Consider the following 13,091-nt stretch of genomic DNA (forward strand, 5'->3'; position numbering starts at 1 on the left):
TAACTTTATTCAATCTCTTTGTTTATATAATGAAGAACTTTGCTTGTTTTTATTTCTGCTAGGCCCTTTTGGAATTTGAATTCTATCTTCCAAATTTGTACAACTTTTCACTAAATATGGAATGACATTCTGATATTTTTTTTCCCTGCTTCCAGTAAGCAAGGACTTGCTTTTCTTTGTAGAACTTAGAATAACAAAAAGAATTAACTCATCCTTGTGGTATTTGCTAAATCCATAATATACAAATGAGTGGCTAATGGCTATCTTAGCTAATAGGTAGCTAATAGAAATACCAGTATACTAGCTTGTGTTTCTTTCTCTCACTTTTATTTTTAAATAGATTTCATTTTTTAGAGCAGTTTTAGGTTTATAGGAGAATTCAGCAGGAGGCACAGAAATTTCCCGTTTCCCCCTTGCCCCCACACAGGCATAGCCTCTCTCATTATCAGTGTTCCCCACCAGAATGGTACATTTGTTACAACTGGTGGACCTACACTGATAAACATTATCACCCACAGTCCATAGTTTATATTATCTTTCACTGTTGGTGTTGTATATTCTGTAGGTTTTGACAAATGTATAATGACATGTGTCCAGCATTTTAATGTCATACAGGATAGTTTCACTGCCTTAAACATCTTCTGTGCTCTGCTTATTTGTACTTAATCAGTATGTACCCATTCTTATGGGTTGTTTTATTTGCATTTACCTACTGACATAGGATGTGGAACGTTTTTTCATATGCTTACTTGCCATCTATTTGTATTCTTTGATGAAGTGTCCGTTAAGATCTTTGGTCCATTTCTTCTTTTAAAAAAAATTATTTATTTATTTGGGTGAGATGGTGGGGGACAGCACTAGCAGGTAGGGCAGAGGCAGAGGGAGAGAGAATCTCAAGCAGACTCCACTGAGCATGGAGCCTGGTGCAGGGCTTGATCCCAGGACCCTGAGATCATGACCTGAGCTGAAACCAAGAGTTGGATGCTTAACCAACTACAACTACACCGCCCCGGCACCCCTGGCCCATTTCTTAATTGGTTTGTTCATTTTCTTATTGATGAGTTTTAGAAGTTTTCTGTATATTTTGGCTACCAGTCCTTTACCAGATACAGTTTTTGTAACTATTTTTCCCAGTTTCTGGCTTCTCTTTTCATTCTCTTGACAATGTCTTTTGAAGAACAGAATATTTTTATTTTATTGAAGTCCGTCTTATCAGTTATTTCTTTCATGGATCATACCTTTGTTGTTATCTCTAAAAAGTCACCAACAAACCCAAGGTCACATAGATTTTCTCCTGTGTTATCTTCTAGGAATTTCATAGTTTTGCATTTTACATTTAGGTCTATAATACATTTTGAGTTAGTTTTTATAAAGGGGGTAAGATCTGTATCAAGATTCATTTTTTTTACATGTGGATATCCAGTTGTTGAAAAGACTAGTTTTGCTCCATTGTGTTGCCTTTCCTCTTTGTCAGATATCAATTGACCCTATTTATGTAGCAATATTTCTGGCTCTCTGTTCTGTTCTTTTAATCTGTGTATCTGTTCTTTCACCAATACCACACTGTCTCAATTACTGTAGTTTTATAGTAACTCTTGAAGATGGGTAGTGTTAGTCCTCCAGTTTTGTTCTTCTTCAGGATTGTGATGGCTCTTCTCTATCTTTTGCCTATTTAAACTTTAAAATTGATTTGTTGATATCCATAAAATAATTTTCTGGGATTTTGACTGGGATGCTTTGAATCTGTAGATCAAATTGGGAAGAACAGACCTCTTGACAATATCAAATTGTCTTCTCCATGAACATGAAATATTTCTCCATTTATTTATTCTCCTTTGACTTTGTTCATCAGAGTTTTGTAATTTTCTTCATATAGACAAGTGTGTACATGTTTTGTTAGATTTGCACCTAAGTATTTCATTGTTTAGGGCACTGATATAAATGATAGTGTGTTTTTAATTTCAAATGTCATTTGTTCAATAGGAAAATGATTGATGTTTATATATTAACCTTGTATTTTGTAACCTTGCTATGATCACTTATCCTAGGAATTTTTTGTTCAGTTCTTTCAGATATTTACATAGATCATCATGCCATCTGCAAAGACAGTTTTATTTCTTCCCTCTTAATCCATACACCTTTTATTTCCTTATCTTATTACATTGGCTCAGACTTCTATGACAGTATTGAAATAGAGCAATGAAAGGGGGCATCCCTGCCTTGTTCCTAATTTTAGTGGGAAGACTTCTGTTTCTCACCATTAAGTATGCTAGCTGCAGGTTTCCGGTAGATATATATTTTTTAAGATTTTATTTATTTATTTGACAGAGAGAGAGTAAGAGGGAGTACATGCAGGTGGTTGGGGTTGGGGAGTGGAGCAGAGGGAGAGGGAGAAGCAGGCTTCCCACTGAGCAGGGAGACCGATGTGGGGCTCGATCCTAGGATCCCAGGATCATGACCTGAGCTGAAGGTAGACGCTTAACTGACTGAGCCACTCAGGAGCCCTCTGTAGATGTTTTTTATCACATTGAAGAAGTTCTTATCCCTTCTTTACTAAGTGCTTTTATCATGAATGGGTATTGTATTTTGTCAAATGCTTTTTCTCCATCAATATGATCATGTGATATTTCTTCTTTAGCCTGTTAATATGATACATTATATCATTTGGTTGTCAAATGTTAGACAGCCTTGCATGCATGGGATAAATCCCACTTGATTATGGTGTATTACCATTTTTGAACATTGTTAGACTTGATTTACTAATATTTTATTGAGGACTTTTGCATCTATCTTCATGAGAGATAATGGTCTGTAGTTTTCTTTTCTTGTAATGTGCTTGGTTTTAGTATTAGGCTAATTCTGGTATCATAGAATGAGTTAGGAAGAATTCCTTCTACTTCTGTCCCCTAAAAGAGATTGCAGAAAATTGGTATAATTTCTTAAAAATAATGGTATACTTCATGAATTTCCATGTCATCCTGTCATAGAGGCCATACTAATCTTCTCTGTATTATTGCAGTTCTGGTGTATATGCTGTCAAAGTGAGAATTTAAGGGGAAAAAATGCATTTTCTTTTTCTTTTTTTTTTTTTAAGATTTTATTTATTTATTTGACAGACAGAGACCACAAGTAGGCAGAGAGGTAGGCAGAGAAAGAGGAGGAAGCAGGCTCCCTGTTGAGCAGAGAGCCTGATGCCAGGCTCAATCCCGGGACCCTGAGATCGTGACCTGAGCCGAAGGCAGAGGCTTTAACCCACTGAGCCACCCAGGCGCCCCAAAAATGCATTTTCAACATTGAAAATGCTCTGAATTTCCCAGTATTACTTTCCACAATCTCTTTTGGCTTTTTTGGCTCAATACACAATTTCACTGTGTATCAGTGATAAAGATGGCTGGATTTCAACTTTATACTTTAGTGGATTGAAGATATATACTACAGTATAGGCCAAGATACTCCTTAGGAGCAGGAAAGGGGATGGTTGAGCACAAGTCTAGACTGAGTCCTGTGTTTCTGATTTGGGTAAATGAGTGGAGTGAAGGTTTCACTTTAGATACATGCTTAATTTCAGCTGCCTTTGGAAGTGGAGATACCCAGCAAGCCAGTGGCTGTATTGTCAAAGCTCAAAGAACAACCTGGGTTAAAACATTGATTTGGCAACAGTTGAGGGGATGGTTATCTAAGAAGATATGAATGTTGGGAAAGTTTTCCTATGTAAAGTCCATTCCAGAAGATTGAGTTAAAAGCATTGGGAGGATTGATCTAGGAAGAAATGTAAGGCCAGAATGGCAGTGAAGGTGCAAGAGAAAATTGCTTATTAGAGGCACTAACTACAAAATTACTGGGTTTTTTTCCTCTTCGTGAATGTTGAAGGTCATTCAAAGTGAAGACTTATAACTGCAAGTTTATTATTACTATTTCTGATTATCTGGCTTAATACTTTCAGATGCCCATTAAAGTCCAGAGACAATAATTTATAGCTTTTTATTTTGAAATCATTTAAAGGTTACACAAAAGTTGCAGAAATAGTAGAGAATTCCTATATATCATTCATCTAGCTTCCACGAGTGTTAGCACCTTACATAACCATAGTACAGTTCTCACAACCAAGATATTAACACTGGTACAGTACTATTAACTAAGTTACAGTCTTTATTTGTATCTTACCAGTTTTTTTCACCATTGTCCTTTTTCTGTTCCAGATCCAACCCAGGAAACTACATTGCAGTTAGTTATCAGAGCTCCTTAGTCCTCTACTTTGTGACATTTCTTCAGTCTTTCCTTGTCTTTCATAACCTTTACACTTTAGAAAGGTCCTGATCAATTATTTTGCACACAAAAGAGGCTGCAGTTGTATGATCACATTCTGGGATTCATTCTTACACTATTTAGGAATGGAAGTTTTAGGTTTTCTAAAGACTATTTCATGTTTGTGAAGATCCTGATGTTTACGTACAGCTGCAGTTATTGTGATGTCTTACTTTCGTGGGGATCTGTAGTTATTTGGAAATTCCTGTTCCCTCCTTTCCTGCAAGGAAATGATGTACTGTCTGTCCTAGTTAGTACAGCAGTCTCTCTGTCTCCAGTAATGATATGTGGAAGATCAGGTGAGGAATCACTTACTGCCTATAATAGTTCCTAAGTTAATACATTTTTACTTTGTAAGTCATTTTGAAAGCCTTATACAGGTTCTTCAAAGTGTTAAACATAGAATTACTATATGATCTACCCAATTTCACTCCCAGGTATACCCAAAGGAATTGAAAGCAGGGCCTCAAGCAGATACTTGTACACCAGTATTCATAGTTCAGTAGCCAAAAGGTGAAAACAACCCAAGTGTCTGTTAACAAGTAAATGGATAACAAAATGTGGTGGATACATGTAATAGACTATTATCCAGCCATAAAGGGGAATGAAATTCTAATATATGCTATAATATCTATAAACCTTGAAAAGATTAAATGGCATAAGCCAGACAAAAAGGGAAAATATTTTGTAATATTTTGATTAATATAATATAATAATATAATACAATATAATATTGTATAATACTTATAATTCCCATATAATTCAGTTATGTAATTCATAGAGACAGAAAGTAGAATTGCACTTACCTGGGGCTGGGAGGAGGGGAAAAGGGGAGTTACTGTTTAATGAGTACAGAGGGTTTGGTTTTTTATTTGGCTTTTTTTTAGTATGATAAAAAAATCTAGAAATGGTTAGTAGTGATAGTTGCCCAACGTTGTAAATCTACTTAGTGCCACTGAATTGTATGCTTAAAAATGGTTAAAAGGGTAAATTTTATGTTATATATGTTTTACCACAATTTTTAAAAAGCTTTAAATAACCTTAAGTTTTCTGTCCCCCCTTATTTATTGAATTATTATAATCTAGTATATATTTTTTCATATTTCACAGATTAGATTTTTTCTGAGAAACCTTAAATAGCATTATTATAGTAAAGCTGACATTGTAATAATTATATCTCATCTCTAATTAAAAATTTGAAAAAGTCTTACCTCTTATTTATTTGAATGTGAGTAAGATAAATTCTGATACTGGTGACTAATTAGATGAAAATCAATAATATTAGAAACAGAAGCTTATTCTGACGAGAAATTCATTTTACTTGTTGGCTTGGGTTTTGTGATAAACGTTCATATGAAGTTTAGCTTCTGAATGATCTACCTGCAAAATGTACTACCTCTGGTTCTCAGTCTCTTGACAGTATGCCTCAGATTCTCCAGAAGTGAAGAGTGCAGATACGTGGTTAAATGCAGGGACGAGGGACATGCAGATTAATGAGCTTCATTTGTCCTACGGTTTGCTAGCTTGTTGAGTGTCATGATGGGGAGCCCTGACAGAACAACATGGAAGAGGGAAGATGTAATTCTCAAAAGAAGTTTGGAATGCTGCACAAACAAAGATAGATGTCTGCCATATTGGGTCAATTCATTAACTCACTAAATGAATATTCATTGAGCATCTGGTACAGGCTAAGAAGCACTGTTCTAAGGGCTTAGGATATACCAAGTAACAGACAGATGTCCCTGCCCTCGTAGTTTACCTTCAAGGTGGTCTGGCCAGCTGCCAAAGCATGTTGGAACTTAAGCAGCCAGTAGAAGTGACATAAACTGCTTAGACTTCTGAAGCTAATCTGTCCCCTATTTCTTGGTCAGTAACTTGAGGCCATTGGATTATGGGTATATAGCAAGCTAATATTTGAGCCCTAGTGATGCCTTATAGAGTTCTGCTGTGGCCTCTAAGGTTTCAGACCAGTGGATGGTGTCACCGTGGTTCAAGGGTCTCTAGCATCTAGAATGGGAAGATGAACTGGCACTGTTTCAGCCCCAGGACATAGCATATTAGCAAGAGCCAGTCAGGTTATTGCAGGGTTTCAGTCTTGGACCAAAATACTATGAAAATCTGGAACTTAGATGGAGGTATCCATACAGTGGGGCTCAAACTGAGGTTCATTGGATACACAGGAATGCAGGGGCTTTCCATACACACACATCAGATCCATGCTTAAGGCAGAAATTCTAACTCCACTTTACAGGCCAAGCCCCTGGAAAGGGTGTCTGGCATACCCGCCAGTCTTGGTTAAATTGACTTGGGACATGGGCACGGCCCAGTGTGTTAAGAGAAAAATGTCTTCAGATAAGAATTGAATGGCAATAAGCACACACTATCAGCAAATGAGAATAATTGTTAGTGTCTATTAACTAGACTCACATTTTCATTTAATCCTCAGAACAAAAGCAAACTAGGGGGGAAAGGCACTGAGATCAAAACTGTAGATGCAAGTATTAAAAATTCAGATTTAACTTGCTTACGCAAACAAAAAAAATTCAATATTGGCTATACAGTGATGATTAAGACAGATCCTCTCCTGCTCCTTTCTCCATCCTGATCACACTATGTGGAGTGATAACACTTCCCCCATTGAGGATATTAGGAGATACCGTTATTATTTCAGTTCTGGAAATCACATTTAGTTCTAGGCACCACACTCTTAAAAGGCCACTGACAAATTGGAACATGTTCAGAGGAAAATGACCCAAATGGTGAGGGAATATGAAACCAAGTTGTATGAGAAACAGTTGGAGGAGGTAGGGAGATTTTAGCCTGAAGAAGAGATTAACCAGAGAGTATTACAGAGACCACAGTTTTTAGATTCTGGAAAAGATACTACATAGGCTAGGAATTTATCATTCTCTGCCTACTGGAGCCTCCCAGAACAAAGGCCACTGTGGAGAAGATACATCAAAAAGAACTTGATAAAAAAATCAAGGGCCATGCCAAAAGGAATGGACACCATCGGAGGCAGATCCCAAGCCCCACATCCCTGGAGCTGTTCTAACAGAGGATGTCAGTCAGTATCTGCCCACATTATACTTTCTCCGTGGGTCTTTCCAGATCCCCCATGGCCAATAACATCTCTTTCTCTTGCTCTCCCTTTGTACTTATTACCTCTCTGAGATGCTGCTATGATTTGCCTTCTATTTTAATTCCATTTATATATGTCTTATCTCTCACCAGTGATTCTCAGCCCTTTCAACATAATGTATCCTTTTACATAACAAATATTTTATAACATGGCCTTTCCTATCCTGAACTGAAACTCATGGTTAGTAAAACCCTCCTCTGCATCACAGAATTCCAAAAATGCAATATACTGCCCTAGTTGTAATGCAAAGAGAAATAAAAAGAAAGTAATTAGTAATCACATTACCTGTTTTACAGTATCTCCAGGCATTACCACACTGGAAGACACAGTGAGGTAGATAGATTAGAATGCAGAGTCACCATGATTAGGACAGCCATAATGCACACTGATGCGGGTGTACTGTATGGGCAGCTTGAAAACTCTGAGTGCCTTTGCTACCTGTCATGAAATTATCCTTTTTCTTTTCTTTTTTTTTTTTAATTAATAACTTTTTTAGTTTAAAATATATATATATATAACAGGGGTGCCTGGGTGGCTCAGTCGGTTAAACATCTGACTTTGGCTCAGGTCATGATTTCAAGGTCTTGGGATTGAGCCCCACATCATATCGGGCTTCCCACTCAGCGGGGAGTCTGCTGCTCCCTCTCCCTCTGCTCCTCCCCCTCCTTGTATTCTCTCTGTCTCTCAAATAAATAAATAAAATCTTTAAATATATATCTATATATAAATATACATATATAACATAAAATTGACCATATTAACCATTTTTAAGTAGACAATTCTGTGCATGTACTTAATAGTACATTCATGTTGTTGTATAACCATCACAACTCTCCATCTCCAGAACTTTTCAACTCCTCAATTTGTGATGTAATTGTCCTAAATAGTGAACAGCTAGCTCTTGGTAAAGGTCCAGACAAAACAAAGTATAGTCTTTGCTCAATTCCCATGGTTTTTCTATTTGGGAACATTCAATATGTATATGAAGCATGCAAAAGAATATTATCCATCTTCCTATGTGAAAGAGAATTAGGTTCGAAGCTCCAGTAATTATAAATGGAATATCACCTATACAGACATCCAGTGGGGCACAGGATAGTGCTTTGCTGTATTAAACAATCCCAAATATTACAGAATATCTGTTTCCATGGCACTTGTCCACTAAGCACAAATAGCATCCGCCACCCCTGTCACTGTCACAACCAGAAATGATCCTATTAGTGCCCCAATATACTGTCACCATTAAGAACTGACTACACAGCACATAAACTCCAGGAAGGCAAGACCAGTTTTGTTCTCTTACAATCTCTTTAGTACCTGCTACAAAAAGCACTCAGTGTTTGTTAAAGTTGAGAATGCCGTAGAGAAGATGCCCAGATATCCTTCAGGTGTCTCTAACTCAGCTTTTCTAAAACTGAACTAAGGTGTCATCTTCCTCTTCTCTGCCCCCACTGCCAGCCTGTCTTACCTCCATCATTGTCAGTCTTTACAACAGTCGAAAAGGCGAGCAACTGTGGACTCCCATCCCTCACTGCACACATCCAGCCAGGCACCAGATCATTTTGCCTCTGCCTTTCTTGACTGGCCTCAATTTCCCCTACTCTAGCCTCCCTTTATGTCTTCACCCAGGCTATTGTAATAGCCTTGTTTCCCACCCTGTACTCTCCCCCCTTCAAATACACAGGGAATTCTGGGCACTCCACACATACCCCAGGCCCTCCATGCTTTGGTCGTATAGCTTCCTGTGCCTAGAACAGTGTTATCTTTTTCACCTAGAAAACAATACCTCATACATCAAGACCTGGCTTAAAGGCCTCCTCCTCAGCTCCCAGATCAGAGGCAGAATTACTCAGTCTGTGTCCCTGTTCATATCTCTGTTGTGGCATTTCTTGCATTAAACTGTATTTGTCCACATGCCCATGGTCTCTGCCAGACTGAGTTCCTTGAGTAGAGGTTAATTGCTCTGGCTTTGGAGACAATGGCTAGAGTTTGAATGCCACATAATTTAGTCATTCCGTGGTCCTGGGCAAAATCCTTGATCTCTTGAAGCCCCAGTTTTCTTATCTATAAAATGGGAATAATGTAAGGCTCATAACACATTTAAGACAAAGCTTGAAACGTTAATAACCATAATCATTGGCTATGTATCTGTCCAGCACCCCCAAGTAAGCATAATAAAGAAGATGCTTACCAGCTCTTTTGAATGAAGGAAAGAAAGAACTGCTGCTATTGTCAAATTCTAGATTGTATTATTTAGTCACAAAAGCGGATGTTCTCTTTGGCCGGTGTAGCCAGTTTTGTTGTGAATAAATTTAACCATGGAAAATATTTTTTTTGAAAGTGATCTATTTTCCAAACATTTTTAGGTGCATTAAAAAGGATTCATTCTGAAACAGTAATGTGCAAACTCTTGGGTTTGTCAAATCTATACCCACTGTGGAAAACTCTGCTTAAAAACTCCTGTGTTTGAGATTCTGACTTCTGTCTTTCAAAATGTGTAGTGTGAGGAATGTCGGCTTCCTCTTACTTATCTGGGATGGTGAAGCACAGCAAAGCACCACTGGTTTAGTGAGCTGATCTCAGTAATTTACCCTCAATTAAAAATATATAGCCTTATTTAGCTTATGGCTCAATTGTTTCCTTGCTTTAAGAAGCCTTTCTTTTATATGTCTCAAGTGCTGCTTGCAATATAAAACTAAATCCTAAATTTTAAAAACTTCCATAGCTAATACTCTGCTAAATGTTTAAAGCCTGACATTTAATCTGCGTGAACTGAAGCTCTCTGATTTCACTGTTTGCAGCTAGTAAATGTCACTCTAAACATTGTTGCTTTCACTCACACTTAAGCCTTTCATCTGCAGTGGGGGCAGAGTGTCAGAGAATTCTTTGTGTGCCACTCTAGCAAGGGGAAAAAAAGACTCAGCCCGGCCTTTAAACAGAGTGAAAAAAACTGCCTGGAAGGCAAAGACGACCCTGTTTTTATATGGTGTTTGTGAACACACAATCCTGACTTCTACCAGATACTCTTAAAAAGCAACTATATTAGCTCAGTCTGAACAGGGTCCCCACTGAGCTCATACATGGTTGCTGGCCAGACAGCTCCCCACTCTCTTGTGACTGGAGGGGGCTGAGAGGGTAGGGGGAAAGGGGAAGGAGATGTTGTCATTACTTTAATTTCACTTTTGCCTGCAGGAGGAATCTTGTCATCTTCTGGCTCCCCAAACTATTTTCAACCTGGGTGTTTTATTTCTTAGTTCCTGAAGGCTACTGGCACACAGATCAGCTCTCACTTTTCATCATCTTGACATGAAATGGAAAATCAGTTTGTGGCTCTTTTCATAGCCAGTGATTTACTCCTGTTCTTTTATCTGTCTCCCCTTTATGTTCTCTGTTTGGACATATTTTTATTTCCCGTGTCTGCAGCCTTTTGTTCTGCTGGGATCTCTCTGGCCATTCTTCCTTCGCCTGCCTCCTTCCTGGCCCCCAGTTCGCCAGTCCCCCAAATCCCTACTGGGCCTTCATTCTCTCTGGGTCTCCAGTCCCTTGCCTTGCCCCTTTTGTGGGCTTGCTGCTTCCTGCTCCGCTGCCAGCCCCTCCCCCAGATCTGTTCCATACCCTGTGGGAGCCATCTCCGGGCTTCTCCTGATCTTCCAGGTGCCTCTTCTTTGTGTACCTACTTGGCTCAGTCAGTCATGGCCCCTGCCATAGCCAGCAGCAAGCAGACATGCTGAGCTCATCCCTGCCCACTGTTGCAGACAGATTATCAGCTAAAGTCTTAGGCATACGTGGATGTTTACGGTGGCTGATGCCAGTGCTTCCAGTTTCCCGGCAGCCATACAGAAGCATGAATTGAAACCTGGAAATAGAACATTCTACAGGAGGCACTGGAGTGGAATTTTAGGAAACCATGGGCTATTCTATCAGACATAGATTCAAGTTTCTATTTTGTTGCTTACTAGCTTTGTGGCCTTGGACAAATTCATTCATTCATTTAACAAATAGCTATTGAGGGCCCATCATGTGTCTTGTGTTTAGCTTTTAGGGAGCCAGTTAATGGCCCTCTGTCTTCCCCTTTAATGTTCACAACCAATTGAGAAAATGACATAGGAAGGAAAATTCTAGCTTTATCAAGTGATAAAAGCCAGATTGGAGGATGTGGCTTTTATATGTGGCCACTATGGGTTCACTAAATCTTCTCCCCTGAATTAGACTTCAGGATTGCCTCTCTTCTCTACTCAGCACACAAGCCAGGGTAAAGGATAGATATGGAAGATGGATAGGCTGGAAGAAAGCGAAAAAGCCCATGGGCCTGCCAGGACTAAGCAGCCTGAGTCTGTTCTAAATTCACTGCCCAGGCAAGCCACTCCTCCTCCGCAGGGAAGGGTTGAGTGAGAAGACAGAAGAAGACACTTCGCTCTTGCCTCCAGGGAAACCGGAGGGGTGCAGTTTCCCCCTTAACTGTGAGCATTACACTTCATCCGTCATTACCATAGTAGGCAAAATAAGTCTTGCTGGTCTGTTTCTTCACCTGTAAAATACAGATAATGATACCTATCTCTTATTGTGGCTCTGGTAACTAAAATGAAATGTGACTATTTACAAAGAATATGAGGACCCGTTAACTTTCTTTGGTCAGGACCAGCCTGAAGTAAAATTGGTCACCACAAATCAGTGGTCTGATTTGTCTTTGATGCCCCCTCTCTCTTCTCTTTCTGGGCCCTCATTTGGTCGTTTTTTTCCCCTCCTCATTCCTGTCTAAAAAAAAAAATAAATGGGAATACTGGTCCTCAAGTTTTGATTTCCAGTAAGCACACTGGCCAAATCTTTTCTAATCCTGGCTTATGTGTTAAACACACACACACACACACACACACACACACACACACACACACAACAACAACAACAACAACTCATTAATTTTGACAAAGAAAGCATTTAGAACAATTAAGTCTACTTTAGAACCACAAAACTGGCTGTACCTGAAGGGTCCCTGAAGGACAATATGGGGCTACAAACAGGTATTATTACATGGAAAACATGTGGCTTGATTCCTCACAGTTATTTCTGTTACATTAACTTGAGCGATGATCATGAGTTTCTCTATTCCTGTAGAAAATAATCCAGGGGAGCCTTAAAAGCACGGTGATAAAGGGAAACAATAAAGATAGGGAGTTTTAGGAAAGAACTTTTAGGGTGTTTGGACTTTATGTTGGGGGCAGCAGGAAGCCCTTGACGATAAGTGATAACACGATCCAGTTTGTATGAGGAAAAAGTCTCATGGCAGCACTGTGGAGAGTGGAGTGGAGGAGGAGGGGAGCCTGGAGAAGCAGGTAGGAGGCTCGAGTGAACCAGCTAAGGCTCACACCAGGTAGTGGAGATCAAGGGTAGGGCCAGATTGAAGAGGCTTTAGAAATAAAATCAGCAGGGTTTGGGTGAGAATGTGGACAGAGAAATATATCAGACACTGTTTCTTAAAGTTAAAAAGATAGCACCTGGGTGGCTCAGTTGGTTATACATCTGCCTTTGGCTTAGGGTCCTGGGATCCAGCCCTGCATCTGGCTCCCCGCTCAGTGGGTAGTCTGCTTCTCCCTCTGCCCCTCCCATCTTGTTCACTGGAGCTCTCTCTCTCTCTCTCAAGTAAATA

At 39.2% G+C, this 13,091-nt stretch overlaps 1 protein-coding gene and 1 non-coding gene across 5 annotated transcripts in view; one reads left to right on the forward strand and one right to left on the reverse strand.

The window, feature by feature from the left end:
- The window catches only part of ALG14 (ALG14 UDP-N-acetylglucosaminyltransferase subunit), a 120,479-nt gene that overhangs the window by 56,314 nt on the left and 51,074 nt on the right, over positions 1-13,091 (forward strand). The gene's annotated exons all lie outside the window — the stretch shown is intronic.
- LOC116568347 lies at positions 2,943-3,049 on the reverse strand. The gene has a single exon (XR_004276566.1). It is a non-coding gene; the product is annotated as a U6 spliceosomal RNA (small nuclear RNA).

The sequence above is a fragment of the Mustela erminea genome, chromosome 10 (genome assembly GCF_009829155.1).
Source record: "Mustela erminea isolate mMusErm1 chromosome 10, mMusErm1.Pri, whole genome shotgun sequence".
NCBI lineage: Eukaryota > Metazoa > Chordata > Mammalia > Carnivora > Mustelidae > Mustela > Mustela erminea.